The sequence below is a fragment of the Varanus komodoensis genome, unplaced genomic scaffold (assembly GCF_004798865.1).
Source record: "Varanus komodoensis strain SLA01 unplaced genomic scaffold, ASM479886v1 scaffold1, whole genome shotgun sequence".
NCBI classification, from domain to species: domain Eukaryota; kingdom Metazoa; phylum Chordata; class Lepidosauria; order Squamata; family Varanidae; genus Varanus; species Varanus komodoensis.
Window position 1 is genome coordinate 13,005,728 of NW_025335268.1, and position 15,164 is coordinate 13,020,891.

The following is a 15,164-nucleotide window of genomic DNA, read 5'->3' on the forward strand; positions in this document are numbered from 1 at the left end:
AGATGAATCACCAGTTGGAATTAAGATTGCTGGGAGAAATATCAACAACCTCAGCTATGCAAATGATACCACTCTAATGGCAAAAAGTGAAGAGGAACTAAAGAGCCTCTTGATGTGGGTGAAGGAAGAGAGCGCAAAAGTTGGCTTGAAACTCAACATTAAGAAAACTAAGATCATGGCATCCGGTCCCATCACTTCCTGGCAAATAAATAGGGGAAGAAATGGAGGTAGTGCCAGATTTTATTTTCCTGGGCTCCAAGATCACTGCAGATGGGGACTGCAGCCAAGAAATTAAAAGACGCTTGCTCCTGGGAGGAAAGCTATGGCAAATCTAGACAGCATACTAAAAAGCAGAGAGATCACCCTGCCAGCAAAAGTGTGTATAGTCAAGGCTATGGTTTTCCCAGTTGCAATGTGTGGCTGTGAAAGGCAGACCATAAGGAAGGCTGAGCGCCGAAGAACTGAGGCCTTGAATTGTGGTGCTGCAGATGACTCCTGCGAGTCCCTTGGACTGCAAGGCAATCAAACCAGTCAGTCCTAGAGGAGATCAACTTTGACTGCTCTTTAGAAGGCCAGATACTGAAGATAAAACTCAAATACTTTGGCTACCTAATGAGAAAGAAGGACTCACTGGAGAAGAACCTAATGCTGGGAACAATAGATGGCAAAAGAAGAAGGGGACGGCAGAGGATGAGGTGGCTAGATGGATTCACTGAAGCAGTTGGCGTGAGCTTAAGTGGACTCCGGGGGATGGTGGAGGACAGGAAGGCCTGAAGGAATGTTGTCCATGGGGTTGTGATGGGTTGGACACAACTTCGCAACTAACAACAACAACAGCTGGGTCACTGTTGTCTAATTCTGTATTTACCAAACCATTTTGTAGTGGTTTTTTCAATATGCATTCCAAAATAGTTTTAAATCAATGTGTCTGGGGATAGATGAAATGACTATTTCTCTGAGAATTCTAAGAAACCCTCCATGGTGAATGCATCCAAGGAATATACTGATTTACACATTTGTGGGCATACACTTGAACATGTGCCTAATCACAACAAAGGTTCATAACCATTTAATACACTGTGATGATTGAAAGCAGAGGGTAACCATTAGTGGGGAATCATTGGGATGGTGGCCAGTGACAAGTGGGGTCCCCAAGGGCTCTGTCCTGGGGCCGATCCTGTTTAATCTTTTCATAAATGACATGGAAGAAGGGGTGAACAGTCTGCTGATCAAATTCGCAGATGATACTAAAACTGGAGAAGTGGCCACAACTGAGGAGCAGGTACTCCAGATCCAAAAGGATCTGGACAGACTATGGAAGTGGGCAGGAGACAACAGGATGGCGTTCAATGTGGTCTTGCACTTGGGGCATAGGAATAGGTGTCATAAGTACAGGTTAGGTGACAAGTGGCTGGAGAGCAGCACTTGTGAAAGGGACCTCGGGGTACTGGTTGACTGCAGGCTAAACATGAGTCAGCAGTGTGATGCGGTGGTCAAGAGGGCAAACACCCCCCTTGGTTGCATAGCCAGAAGTGTGGCTTCTACATCGAGAGAGGTATTACTACCACTCTATACAACTCTGGTGCACCTGCAACTGGAGTATTGTGCTCAGTTTTGGGCCCCTCATTACAGAAAGGATATAGCCAGGTTGGAGTCAGTGCAGCGTAGGGCCACAAGGTTGGTGGCCGGTTTGCAGGGGATGGGGTACGAGGCAAGACTGAGGGAACTGGGTCTCTTCAGCCTGGAGAAGTGAAGACTCAGAGGGGATCTGTTGGTGACATACAGGTATGTGAGGGGATGTCACTTGGAGATGGGTAGAGACCTGTTCTTCCCTGCAGAGGAAGGCAGGACATGCTCCAACGGAGCCAAGCTCAGGGAGCCAAGGTTCCATTTAGATGCCAGGAAGCACTTCCTGACAGTTAGGACCCCGAGGGTGTGGAATGGGCTTCCACGAGAGGTGGTTGAGGCCCCATCGGTGCAGGTGTTCAAAGACAGGCTGGGCATGCACATGGTGGCATGTTGTGAGTGGAGCCGGCTGGAGCCGGGGGTCAGACTAGATGGCCGGGACGTCCCTTCTGACTAGCTCTTTTTCTATGTTTCTATGATTCTCTCCAGCCATCATCAGCCAGGTATGGGGGTGCATTTGATTTCTTTCATTCATGTAATTATCCACTTAATATCACACCACAGAATACAAGAGTAAGTAGCCCATCACTTAGCCCATTTAGTTCAGTAAGATCCAAAATTGGTTAGAAATGGTTTAAACAGCATGAATTAGATTAATAGCTTTGTGAAACCGTTTGCAATATCAGCAGAAACAAAGAGGAGTCAACTGGTACTTCCACAAAATAAAGAACTTCTTGATCAGTTCTACAACAGAATTGGATTTATTTATTGATAACATTTACATTCTTCCTTTCTAACATCATGGAACTCCAGAAGTCATACATGGGGTTTCATGCCTGCATAGCTTCAGAAAAGTGGCTGCCTTATGCGTCCACATCATATTCTGATATGACCTTTCTAATTTTCTGGAGATATTAGAGTTCTAACGGATCAGGAACAGCCACCTATCAGAAGAGATACAGTAGTGGATTTCCTGCACTCAGAGTATGAATGGAAGCCCCAGCTGTATGGTTCAAAGGCAATTAATAGACTGTATGCAGGACGGGATGCAAAGGCTACCAAGAATGTACATGCTCATTAACTCTCCACTTGCCAGACTACATCTGTACTGGGCACACAGCAAGATTTATTTTTTATTTTTTATTTATTAAGAAAATTTCTATGCCAACCCATTCACTGAAGCCTCGGGGCGGCTTACAAACTTACATTTTAAACTGTCTCATTGGGATAACTTCTGCCCTATACACATCTAGGTGCAATAATTAAATTTACATAAGCCTAATGAAGCAACTTTTTGGCATCAACAGTACATAGAATTGTGGGCCAGCCCGTCGATTCTGGCACATGCCTTGTCAATAACAGGATCTTAAGGATTGCAAAAGCTTCTGAGGGTTTTTAAATAGCTACAAGAAAGAATGTGAGAAAAATTCAGTCATTTAATATTTCAATATAAGCTGATTTCAAATTTCTGAACACGGTGAGAACTGAGGCTTAGTTCTCTTTCCAAATTTCCATTCTCTGAAGTTTACAATAGAGTTCATGGGCAAAAAGGCACAAAAATATACATATCAGTGAATTATGTTTATGCATTATATTGTAAAAATTGCTTAGACCAAATTTGTATATTAAGCAAAATTGCACACACACACATTCATTCACATTTCATACACATGGTGAAATGTGCATATAAATGCTGTGAAATTTCCCTGTGAAATTTTAAAGAAAAATTCTCAAAAGTTCTGGACAAAACCACATGTAACATTTGAAAAATTAGAACCTGAGGGTCCGTGGGTGGAACAAATGTGGCATATCAATCCTTCCTTAGCTACAGACAGCTATGCCTTGCCCTAAAAACACTGCCCTGGCTCAATTTCCTTATTTCTCCTAACAGATAGCACTGAGATCTCATGATACTAAAAAGGAGGAAAGCTCTAGGTGCTAGAAACGTGAGCCAAGATGCTCATTAAATAGAATGTAAATAGGCCTGACCTTTCTTTAATGGATGCATGTATGGCCCAGTTCAGAACTTCTAAATTATACCTACTGTCACAGGGGGGATTTAAAAGGGGGGATTTTCCAATGGCTCTAATAGACACTTTTACTCCTCTTCCTCCTTATCACCTAGGGGTGAGAGAATTTTTTAGGGGGGAAAAAACAATGGGAGGAGATTTATACTGCCCCTTCCATAGTATGGTGGTTCAAGTCAAAATAGGAGCCATGCACACTTTCACTAGAGCAAGGTAAAATACAAGCCTCTGCTATATGCTTTACATTTAAGATACATTTTAATTCCGTCTGTAGTTATTTTAGGAGCTTCCTCAATTTCAGCCACTGGGGTTCTAGAACATTCAAAAACTATTTGTATGTTGCAGACCTTAGCCCCTATCTTTGCTTCTCTACAAACACACACAATACACAGTTAATAAGCGCCATATTATTTTTAGAAAATAATCTTATCGTTACTTGAGTACAACAGACACCAAGAACCAATCTATATGCGGTTAAATCAAGGTCATTCCAGCCAGGTCTACAGATTGTGTGGTATCTTGTATATGAGCAGTGAAAGCAATTATTGCTATCCAAGATGTGCTTCCTAAATGTGCCTGACCTCCTCAAGGTGTGTGTGAGCAAAGGACATGCAAAACTGAAATAGTGTGCTAGTCAAACACTACAGTAAAGTCTGTGAAGCAGTATTTTATCTCTCTGTTTTGCTCATCCTGTAACTGCCAGCTCAGTGCCTGATTAAAGTACTTTGATGCACAAAGGAGAGCCCAGACACCGTACCCCATAAAGGCTAAGACTTCAGAAGGTTTTGTTGCATTTTCCGTAGTCGTGTCCACTCTTCATCAACTCCCCTGTCAGGCTGCCATCTTGAAGCAGGTTGCTTCACTCTGCTGCACAGCAAGGCCCAGTCTGAATGTTACTAAAAATGCAAAGACTTTTCTGCAAACCAAAATTCCTATGACACCACCACTAAAATTCAAGATGAATCATGTGTATTCTGAGATCCAGGAAGGAGACAGCCGTGTTTGGAACTGTTACTGAAAGAAATCTGAGGTAAGATTATTCTGCATTCATAATTCAGCACTGATGACTGGAGCCTTTCACAGCTGACATATTTTGTTATCTCATCAAGCAAAACCTTGTTTTTCATTTTCTTCTGTCATATTCAATTATTTTACCAATTTCTATCAGAGTGTGAATCTAGTCCGGCCATCCCCAACCTGCTGCCCTCTAATTATTTTGGACTACCATTCTCGAGATTCCAGATAATTGGTCCTCTTGCCTTAGTGCAAAATATCAGCAGGGTACCTGGTTGGGGAAGTCTGGTCCAGACATGCGTGTGCATGCATGTGGGTTTGTGTTCTCTCAGAACGTTTCTCTATTTTGTAAAACTCAGATTAGAAAAGTCTCATTCTTTTAAAGGTGCTAATATTGCTCATACATTTATCAGACTTCAGTAAGATTTTAATAGCTGAAATAATGAGAGTCATTTTCCCCTAAGTGGGAACTACTTGTTCAACTTTCATTCAAGTAAGCTTATAATTTGTGCATGAAATATGAGTTAACAAAATATTTACTAGTTCCATCAACATTCAGGTGAGGTCCCCCCCCCCCGCACTTTGGCCACTGATGCTAGTCTAAGACCCAAGCATCTTGGACATATTTGACATTCAACTACTCATAACTACCATTTAAGGATGTCTCATCCCATCTTTTCTCTTATCCAGCTGCTTGGGGAACAATTTCAAAGCATCAGAAATCATCCGGAGAGGCCCACAAATTACTGCTCTCTGGGGAAACAGAACTGTTTCCATTCAAACACAAAATTGAGCATTTTTAAACAGTTTTCAGAACCTTGATCAGCAAGGAAAATCTTATGTCAGATGGCTGCAAGACAACTTAGCATGGGTGAAAAAATTCTTTCGTGCTCGGAGATGCAGAAGGAACGCATGGGTCCTACTCTCCAAAGCCACATGGGCATAAATATATGGAAACAATTACCCAACTGTATGAACAGACCATGTATGAAGGAATATATTAGAGAAAAGCACACTTTAAACTCCCAGTGAATAGCATAAATATTAAATTTAAAAACAGATGTCAATCTGTGGTATTTTATAAGCAGCTGTTTCATTCTTCAGACCAACAACTCTATAACCACTATGAGAACCATGTACCAATTCCATATAACTACAGTGTAGTCAATGAGTAGAGTAAATATGGAAGCTGTCTTCAACAGGCCCTCTTCCAGGTTCACTCGACAATTGATATTCAACAGAATCCTTAATATTAAGAAAAAAGAAACCAAATTTAAAATTAAAAAACCAAGAAGTCTGCCTACTGAACTCCCAGCCAGTCATGATTTCCATTATTTTTAGAAGAATTTATTTTTTCAAAAATCAAATGAAACTTCATAAGTAATTAGGTAATAGTTGGTGTCACAATCGTAATAGCAAGCTAAGCACCTAAGACCCCAGGAGATCAACTGATGGAAGGAAGGACAAACATGGACTTTAAAAACTACAGTTTGGGGGCAGGGCATTGAACCATGTCCTGGGACCAGATAAGCTGATTTCTACAGTGAAGACCGCACTTAATCAAAGGTTGCACTGCTTGGCCCTGTTCTGCAAGGTCTGATTTAGCCTTCTTTAAAACTTCAGATCTACAAAAATACAGAGCTTTCTTCAAGAAAGTAAAAGTGAAGCAAAAAGAATGGTCCTTCTGTACAGTGACTGATTGTACTTTTCCTGGCTGGTGTTCTCTGCCTGATTAATGAGCAAAATATATACACCCCCCTCCCCAAACCATGGAACATGATCTAAATATATGACACACTGAAACAAATTTGAGATTTCTCTGACTACTCACACACCTAACCCCCAAGGTAGTCAAACCACAAGGGTTTTCAGCTTTAAACAGGACAAACCACAAGAACCAAGTTGCTCTGCATGCAGATGTGGTTGCAATGCAATTTTTCCCATAATGCATGATTAGCAGTTTCAAAGTATCGTTAGACATTTATGGAATAAAATATACATTCCCAAGGTTTCTAAGGAGAAACATGCACACAATGGGAAAACAACAAATATCCCCCCTTCCAGAAACAGAGATGAGATTTCTGTGAACTTTTCCCTAAGTTTGTGGGAAAGAAAACAAATATCCATTTTTATTTAACTGATTTTTAGAAATCAACAGTAAGTCCTTGCAACAAATTTTAAATAGCACTGTATCACTTATTACTGTTCTTCTGTGGGTAGAAGGAAGAATCGGAGCCTTGTACTGTGCTCTTCCTTTTCTGGCTCACTTTTATATATTTCTGTATTTCAACAACAGAAGAAAGGCTTTAAGTCCTCTCCACACACCTTAAACGGTGCCAACAAGCAAGAGTTTTCATATGTGTACTTACCACTAAAGGCAGAAATGACTACAGTGAGACAATAATATAATAATACTTGCAATATTTTCAGTTGAGGAGAGGTACACAGTGGTTAAAAGCCACTGAAGCAAGCCACAGCTGGAGAAATACAACAGTTCAGAGGAGTTACTTGATCTCCAATCCTTACAATGTATTATATGGTACTTAATGATACTTGAAAAAGAAAAGAATTGCTTTGACAGCCCCTCTTCCTGTTATTGTAGTTACAATTCTAATACACCCTTAGAGAGAGTACAGCCCAGTTCATCCAGACATGAGACTGGGGATGGAAGCACACGTTGCTGTCAGGTAGGCCATGAAAGCCAGCAATTTTCACAGCAAGCAATCTCTTAGCCATGCTGTACACAATGGCTGACTGCTCTGTATCCCGGCAATTGCACTGTGAATGTCTGTGTCCTTAATGGTGGTCAGCAGGAATAAAGAAAAAGGGATATGAACAATATGCATCATACTAGTGACAAGAGGATCCATGCATGAGACCAAGGCATCACTTGCCACTGGGAGGCTTTACAGTCCATCCCAATTAGATATCAGAAGAGATGAGATAATGTTTCCATATTACCTGGCAGAAGCCCATTGAGAATGAATACCAGCCTGTTGAAGTATTTCTGAATGCATAAATTGGGGAAGGGTACTATTAGTTTTCCTGTTACGAAGCCATCCCACAGAGCACAGAAATTGAAAGGCTAGACCAAAAAAAAAAAAAAAAATTCCATCAGGTCACTTTCTAGGAGATCAATTTTCTCCAAACTTTAGTGGCAATATATAAAATGAAAGCCACAGTTATCTCAATTGCTCTCAAAATTCTTTTCATCACACTTTCCAGAGCATGTGATTTAAAGGGGTTATGCATTCTTTTAACATTATGCATAGACACACATATGCGTGCGTGCTTGCACGCACACATGCACACTGAGTGAGCCAAATCTTTGCTTCATTTGAAGGCTCATAACTCTCTTTCAAATAAATTAGTATACAAGAGGAGAGTCTAAATCTTTTTTGTTTTGCTTTTCAATCGGGGCTACCTAGCAGTCTTCAGAAATGGTCCAGCATTTCAGATCTGGATGAAGCTAATGTTTGGGTGCATTATGTGAAATCCGAAGACCAGGGTCATATTTTCTTAAACCCAAGCATTTTCAGAGACCTCAGACTCTGATTTAAATAAACTGTGTAATTGCAGTGTTTAAAACAGGCTTAAACTTTACAATAACTGTTTCTGGTGCAGACCCTTCCATACGTTCCTGGGTAAAACCCCATTTGGGAAAAGTTTAATCTCTTGCAGGACTTGGCTATTCATTTTAAATGTACAAGTTCTCTAGCAAGAGATGGAGAACCACAACCTCAAATCTTATACAAGAATGACTTAACCATCAGCATACCCCAGGGCTGGTGAATGCCTTCTGCAGCAAATATGATCACTGGATTGGTACACAAGCATTATGTTGCTGCTTTCTGTGGATTTCACAAACATTTTCCCATCAATTCAGCTGTATATATATTCAGGATTTCAAGATAAATGTGCACATGTTTTTACATATGTAAATACTGCTGTGAGAAACATACAGGTAGATGCAATTATCCACTATCATGTAATCCATGGAAAGTGTGGAACTGCCCTCAGAGACTGCCCCTCTTCCATGCCCCCTTACTAATCAGTAGGATGCTTCCTTGATACATTAAGGCCTTCTCTATACAAGGTGTTTATTGTGCGTTTATGGTACTTCACTCATGAAAGTTCATGGGGCGTTTTCACAATATTGTTGTCACCCTTGGAGCCTCTTCAAAGTCTGCTGGGGGTTCAGAGCAATGAAAACACAATATGACAATTCAAACTGGAACAAACTGGAATGAAAACCTAGTTTGCAGTTGCACTTCCCCTATACTTCACCTGTATCACTGCATCACCTTCTGCTTGGTTAACAGAATGCACAGAAATGCAAATTCTGGGAAGGGCGGGGGGGGGCGCATCCCACTCACCACAGACTCGTGGGGGCTGGATGTGCTCCACCACCTCTTCCTTGGCTGGCATCACATTTGCAGGGGGTGCACCAGTGCGGCCGGGGTGGGGCAGGGAGGGGAGAGACAGCTCAGTGCGAGTCATGCTGCACCAATTTCGGTATTTTGTTCTTTTGTTGGCATTTTTTGTTGCTTGGTTTCTGATGTTTTGGAGAATTTTCATCTTTTGGGTATTGTGTTTGGAAACTAATACACAGAATACTGTATTATTATGTGCATGGTGCTTTCTGTTCCTGTCTCAGTAGTCCCTGATGTGGTTTTCCTGTTTGCACTGGTGCCCAGCTGTAGAAAGGTTGAAAACCACTGATCAAAAGACACACTTTTCCTCCTGCAGTGAAAATGGAGGAAGAATCCTTGGTAAAGCAGCAGGTTAAACCTCTCATATATAGAGAAGCCCCAAAGATGAACGGTGAAGGCAAAGAGAATAGTTATGGGGAACTGCTTAATAGCTCGGAAACTAACCCAATGGATTTCTAACAAAGCAAAATCTCGTTTCTGTGGATTTCACAGAAAATGTTTCATCCATTTTTCTGTATATACGTTTCTGAAAATCCTGGCTCATTCAGGGTTTCAAGATACATGTCCACATGCACTTAGATATGTAAGGATACTGCACAGAAAAATATTCAGCTTTCGTCTTTCTGGTCTTCTTTCACTAACAGTCACACATAGTTGTTGGGTATGCTTCTCTTGCTTGTTCCCCTGACCATTCTGAAATTTTCCTTGGTCTTTTCAGTAAAGTTTGAAGATAGAAGCCTCCCAAATATGAACAAAAATCTAGTTATACTGAGGTATGCATCAGGTTTGAATAATCAGGTGATGCATCAGGCTCTGGAAGCCAAGAGACATCTTCCTCTAGCCATCCTGAAGAAGAAAGTGCAGGCAACTCTGGAGGTGAACCACTTGCCCTCCTGGGCATTTCCTGCCAGTGCCCTTAGTTTCAGCAATACATTTCAATATCTGAAATACCAGTACAGTTGACCATGTTTGCCACATGATAACTACATCTGTTGAGTGATGGCCTGGCAGCACAGAACAGTTATCATACCATCAGTGATTGTGGAACTTGGCCTTTGGAGCCTATTCATACATTACCAGTGAAGGAAGCAATTCCAGGATGGCTGCTCCCAGTAGTATCTGATGGAAGAGAATTATGGGAGAGGAGCATAAGCAGCCCACTTTCCATGGGAATGTCATCCCATGGGGACCAACAACACTAATGTAGGAAGCAGCCATTTTCCAACCTTGTGTATAATTCACTTCTTTCAAACATTACCTACAGTGGCATGGGAGAACTGGGAGCATTAAACAGCCATTAGTCTGACTTAAATGAGTGGCTTTAGTATCTTGCCTGGGCACACTGAGTAATTCTGACAAGTTATGTTCATAGCTTAGACCTATTCTTTCTATTCTTGCTCCAAACTGATAAGATAAATTAGTCCTGACTGGAAGTTTTAGACATCTGTAAAATATTTTTTTCTTTAAGGGAAATGTAGAGAAACAGCAAATATTGTCTGCTTTTCCCATGGTAAAAAAAGAAATTCTTCAGGTTTAAAAAATAAATATATAATTTGAAGGGCCTGACCCTCACCGACCTTTGTTCTTAAGATAAACAAATGAGCTAGCCTTACATAACGGAAACTGTGACTTAATCTGAGAAAGTTAGAAAGTGCAAGAGAAAAAACAGAACTCTCATCCCTTTTGCTGTTCCCCAGAATATGGTTGACATTTTAGAGTTTTATCTAAGAGTGGATATTCTCCAGTGGAATGTCAGTACTTTGATGGAATCCTGAGAAAGAGTTCAGATTGCTTCTCTCTTGATGTCAACAAGTACAGAGTGAAATGATGATGAAGGCTTCATCAAGAAAAGTAGTTGTCACATTGCACCCAGGAAAACAGGCCCTCTCGTTTTCTGTAATAGTGGGAGATGTGCACATCCATGTTTTACAAACGGTTGCTTGGGAATCACCAACATAAGGTTCAAGGAGTTTTCGCTTCTGGGCCATACAGCACTATTTTTTTGCAGGTAATTCTGCTTTCATAAAGCACTGTTTTTAAATGAAATGCTGTTTTAATCGATAATAGAAATGTAGAAGAGATGGAGCAGACTTGGAACAAAATGCACGAGAAAGTGGCATAGACTGGGAGGAGACTGAGTTGTCCATCCCTATATGAGTCTAGTGCTCCCAGAATACTTTCATCTTTCTTTTGTTGCATCCTTCAAGGTCCTACTTAAAACTCAGCTTTTTTAGGTAGCATTTGCAATATCCACTTGGCCCAAATACCCTAGTGTAATTAATCAAAAGAATATGCCACTGAAATATCACATATATGTCACCTGATTATCCCTGCCTGTGTTTTCCTGTGTCTGTTTTAGATTGCAAGCCCTTTATACTAGGGATTTGTCAAACCTGTTCTTTGCAAATATCCATGTACATGGATGGCATCACAATCATCCTACAAGTCCTATCAGCATCTCTGATCTATGCAGAAGTGCCAATAATTGCTGCTGGTAGATGTAATTAAAGCTATTTTCCATGTGATCACCATGACATGTAGCTTCCACCAAACATCAATGATCAAGGATACAGTGGAGCTGACCGTATCCAGAAACTCTGGCACGGGAATTTCCACTAAAACATGGAAACTACTGCTGTGTTCTGAGTTCTCCCATTAAATTAAAGCATATTTTGATAGCAACTGTGCCATCTGAGGGGGGAGCACTACCTGCTTCCCCCTCCCCCAGCCTTTTATCCCTGTGTCCACATTCTCCTTGGAAGAATGAGGCAGGAGTACCAGCTGTGGCTGAAAACCTACCCATCTAGGGAATTTCCTTGATTGAGTAGACATAAATTGGTGGCAGTACTTTCTCCTACAACTTACCCTGGAGGCAGCTCAGAGAGACACCTGCCACTGCTACAAGCCTACTAGGTCTGGAGCCTGAATGAAGAGATTTGTTGCAGGGCATCTATCTTCAGGTCAGCTACATCAAGATCTGTGAGCAGGAGGAGGGGGTAGGACAAGGCATGGATAGGTGCTTTCCTTCCACTGTTCTGCCCCATTCAACAACTGAGAATTAACACATGTAAATGTCTGCTTTTGCTGCTACTGCTGCTGCTGTTTTAATAAACTAAATTGTTTTCTCCAAACTAATGAATTCTACACAGCTTTAAAAGTTAAAAACAACAGCAACAACAATCACTCTATTATTCAGGAACAAAGGCCACACAAGAGAATGTTTTTAGCAATTTCATGTTGGCCATGGGATTTTTTTGTAGACTTTGGCAGCAATACATAGTAGATGGATCCCTTGAATACAGCAGAAAGGCAAGAAATAGCAGCAACCAATCTCTCTCTTGCTGAGAATACAGGATGTGAAGAAGCTACGCAGAGGAAAGAAAGATCCCTTGACAAACTGGCTGAAAATACACAGTCCAAATGAATCACCAAGGAAAAACTGTTTAGCATGCAAGGTCAGTAATGGATGCTGTGTAAGGCCTTTTTAAAGTGACAGCTAGAGGTTAAAACCAAAGAAAAGACACAGTATCCTGATTTATTGTATATCTGTATTTTGTGAACATTGCGTAAACACAGTGGAAGACACAGTCTAAAACAGACAATATATTAAGAAATTTTGGCTCCCCCCACCTCCGCACTTGCATACTGAGAGAAGAGATGATAAGGCTGTGTGCGCTATGTCCTTAAATGATACCAGATGCCAAATCATGGAAGGTTTATTTTGAAAATCTCCATGGGAGAAGTACTTTAAGAAGGGATTTGAAAAATGAACACTGGGTTTTCAGTTCACTGAAGGAGACAGTGGTGTAGCTATGGCTAACACCTATATCACCAGAATCAACAAAGTTCCTAACTTTGTCTCAAGTATCACCAGTCTTAGGAAGACAGAAAAAGACATCACTGGTGCTTTGGCATGAAGTTAGGCAGGCAGTCAGAAACAAAGGTGCCCCAGTGCAGTATCCCTGGCAGAAAAGGATGGGCAGTAGACTCAAAGGATGGGCAATAGACTTAAAGTAGGCAAGTCACCATCCTGGCCACGTATCTCACATGTATCTCTTCACTTCAAGTGAAAAAGGAATGCAGATTGAAAGTGGAAATCATTCTTTGCACTATGTGCACCTTATTAAGATCTCTCCACTGAGCTGTGTGTCTCTGCAAGGCTGTGAGTCTTTCTAAACTCCTATGCAAAGACAGGCTGCTTAAAATCAGGATGACATTGCATGAGGAAGGGTTTTCATGTTTGAATACTCTCCCATGTTGGTGGTGGGGGAAAGACTCCATGCATATAGAAAAATAGTTTGTCAGAGGAAAATGTTTTTACCCTGACTTAACTATTTTGCACATCTCAGGGCCTTTGTTTGTAACTTCAGCTCTTAGAATATTTGATTCAAACTGTGTTGAGGTGCAGCTGTGTGAGCCGCACCCAAATGTGACTCTGCAACTGCTGAGACCATGTGCCACTCTCAGCAGAGACAGGTATGCTTGCACAGATAGCTTCGAGCACAGAGAATAGGGCTTGAGAAGCACCAACATTCACATCATGGGTCCAATAGTAGAAAGGTGACACAGATCAACTCAAAATCATGCCAGTCGCATGCAGGAGGCGGCAGTGCAACAGTGGTTCCATTACTCCAGTGTGCCTGGTTCTAAACAAGTAGCATGTAGAAGCGGCCTGCAGGAAGATCTTCTTAACTGTTCTCATGATGTTATGCTCCTAAGAATCTGCCATTGCACAAACAGTCTCACAATACTGCTATTATTGCTACCACTGCTCTGACTAATAACCACACAATAATAATAACATGCTACTACTGTTACTACCACTGCAGTCTCTTTTCATGGTGACTAATATAAATAATATGCAGTTGATAGGGAGATGTGAATTCCAATGTACTGACTTGTTTGAGAAAAGTTGCACAGTTTTATATAATTAGAGGGATTTGGAGCTGACTTACTCTAAACATTGTACAAACTAAGCAAGAACCTGGCAAGTAAATTTAGTTAATACTGGGTGCTGTCTATAGCCTATTTAATAATGCAGTAGGCAAATCTGACCTTTGGCTTGCTCCTCGCAATGATAATATCCTTATATTATAAGGAGAACCTGCTTGTAGGTGGCTGAATGGAAAGCAACATTCCTATGCCTAAAGTACAAAACTCATTAACGCAGGATGATTGATCTGCCATTTGGCCTACAAGTCTCTAAATGCAACTGAACAGTTATCAGTTCTTTGCTCTTGAGGTCATCTTTAGAAAGAAAAATTCTGATCTACTACTACTTCCTCTGAAAAGAAAAAGAGGAGAGGTTATATGGTAAATCCAAGAGACGAATGGCTGCTTCCTCTCAAACCTGCCTGGCCAATGGAAGGAATACAGCATTCTGCAAGTTGGCTATAAACAGATCCTCCCCCATTGGAGCTTTAAAAAGCTAACTGAGCCTGCCAACAAGAATGTACACAGCCAGGCCCATTGAGAAGAATGCCCAGGTGAGCCCATTTTGGGGAAAGGGGAGGGGTTGAAGAAGCTGCTGTGAAGTCCGAGATCACACTTCTCAGGCCTTAATACAAAGAGCATAACCAAACCCAGAACAAAACAACAGAAGCCCTAAAAAGCCTAATGTGCACATTAACCACTGGGAGATAGAAATGTCTTCCTCACGTAGGGCCTTATGCACCAACATGAAGAATAATAAGTTCATGCATAGCACCGTTTTGCAAAATCCCAGAACAAACTTTTTTGTTTTTATTTCTTTATGCAAGAGTTATGTTTTAACACAAATGGTGATGTACAGTTAATATTTACAATGATGCAAAAACTTTACAATCATTTTAAAACTTTTAAAATAATGCTAGAGTAAGTTATTCTTACTAATTCTGATATAATTGCACAACACACATGATAGAACACAGACTCTATGGTGTGACAAGTTGGCAAATTATAGACTTGTGTACATTTTTATAGTCTGGAATTTTTTGCAAATATAAAGTTTATGGTTAGTACATGAATACTGTGGAATGCCTAAGAAACAGCTCAGTTTCAAGACATGAAAGCAGAGAGAAGTAAC

General features: G+C 41.0%; 1 protein-coding gene across 10 annotated transcripts in view; it reads right to left on the reverse strand.

Annotated features, from left to right (window-relative positions):
- The window catches only part of DAAM2 (dishevelled associated activator of morphogenesis 2), a 273,375-nt gene that overhangs the window by 109,747 nt on the left and 148,464 nt on the right, over positions 1–15,164 (reverse strand). The gene's annotated exons all lie outside the window — the stretch shown is intronic.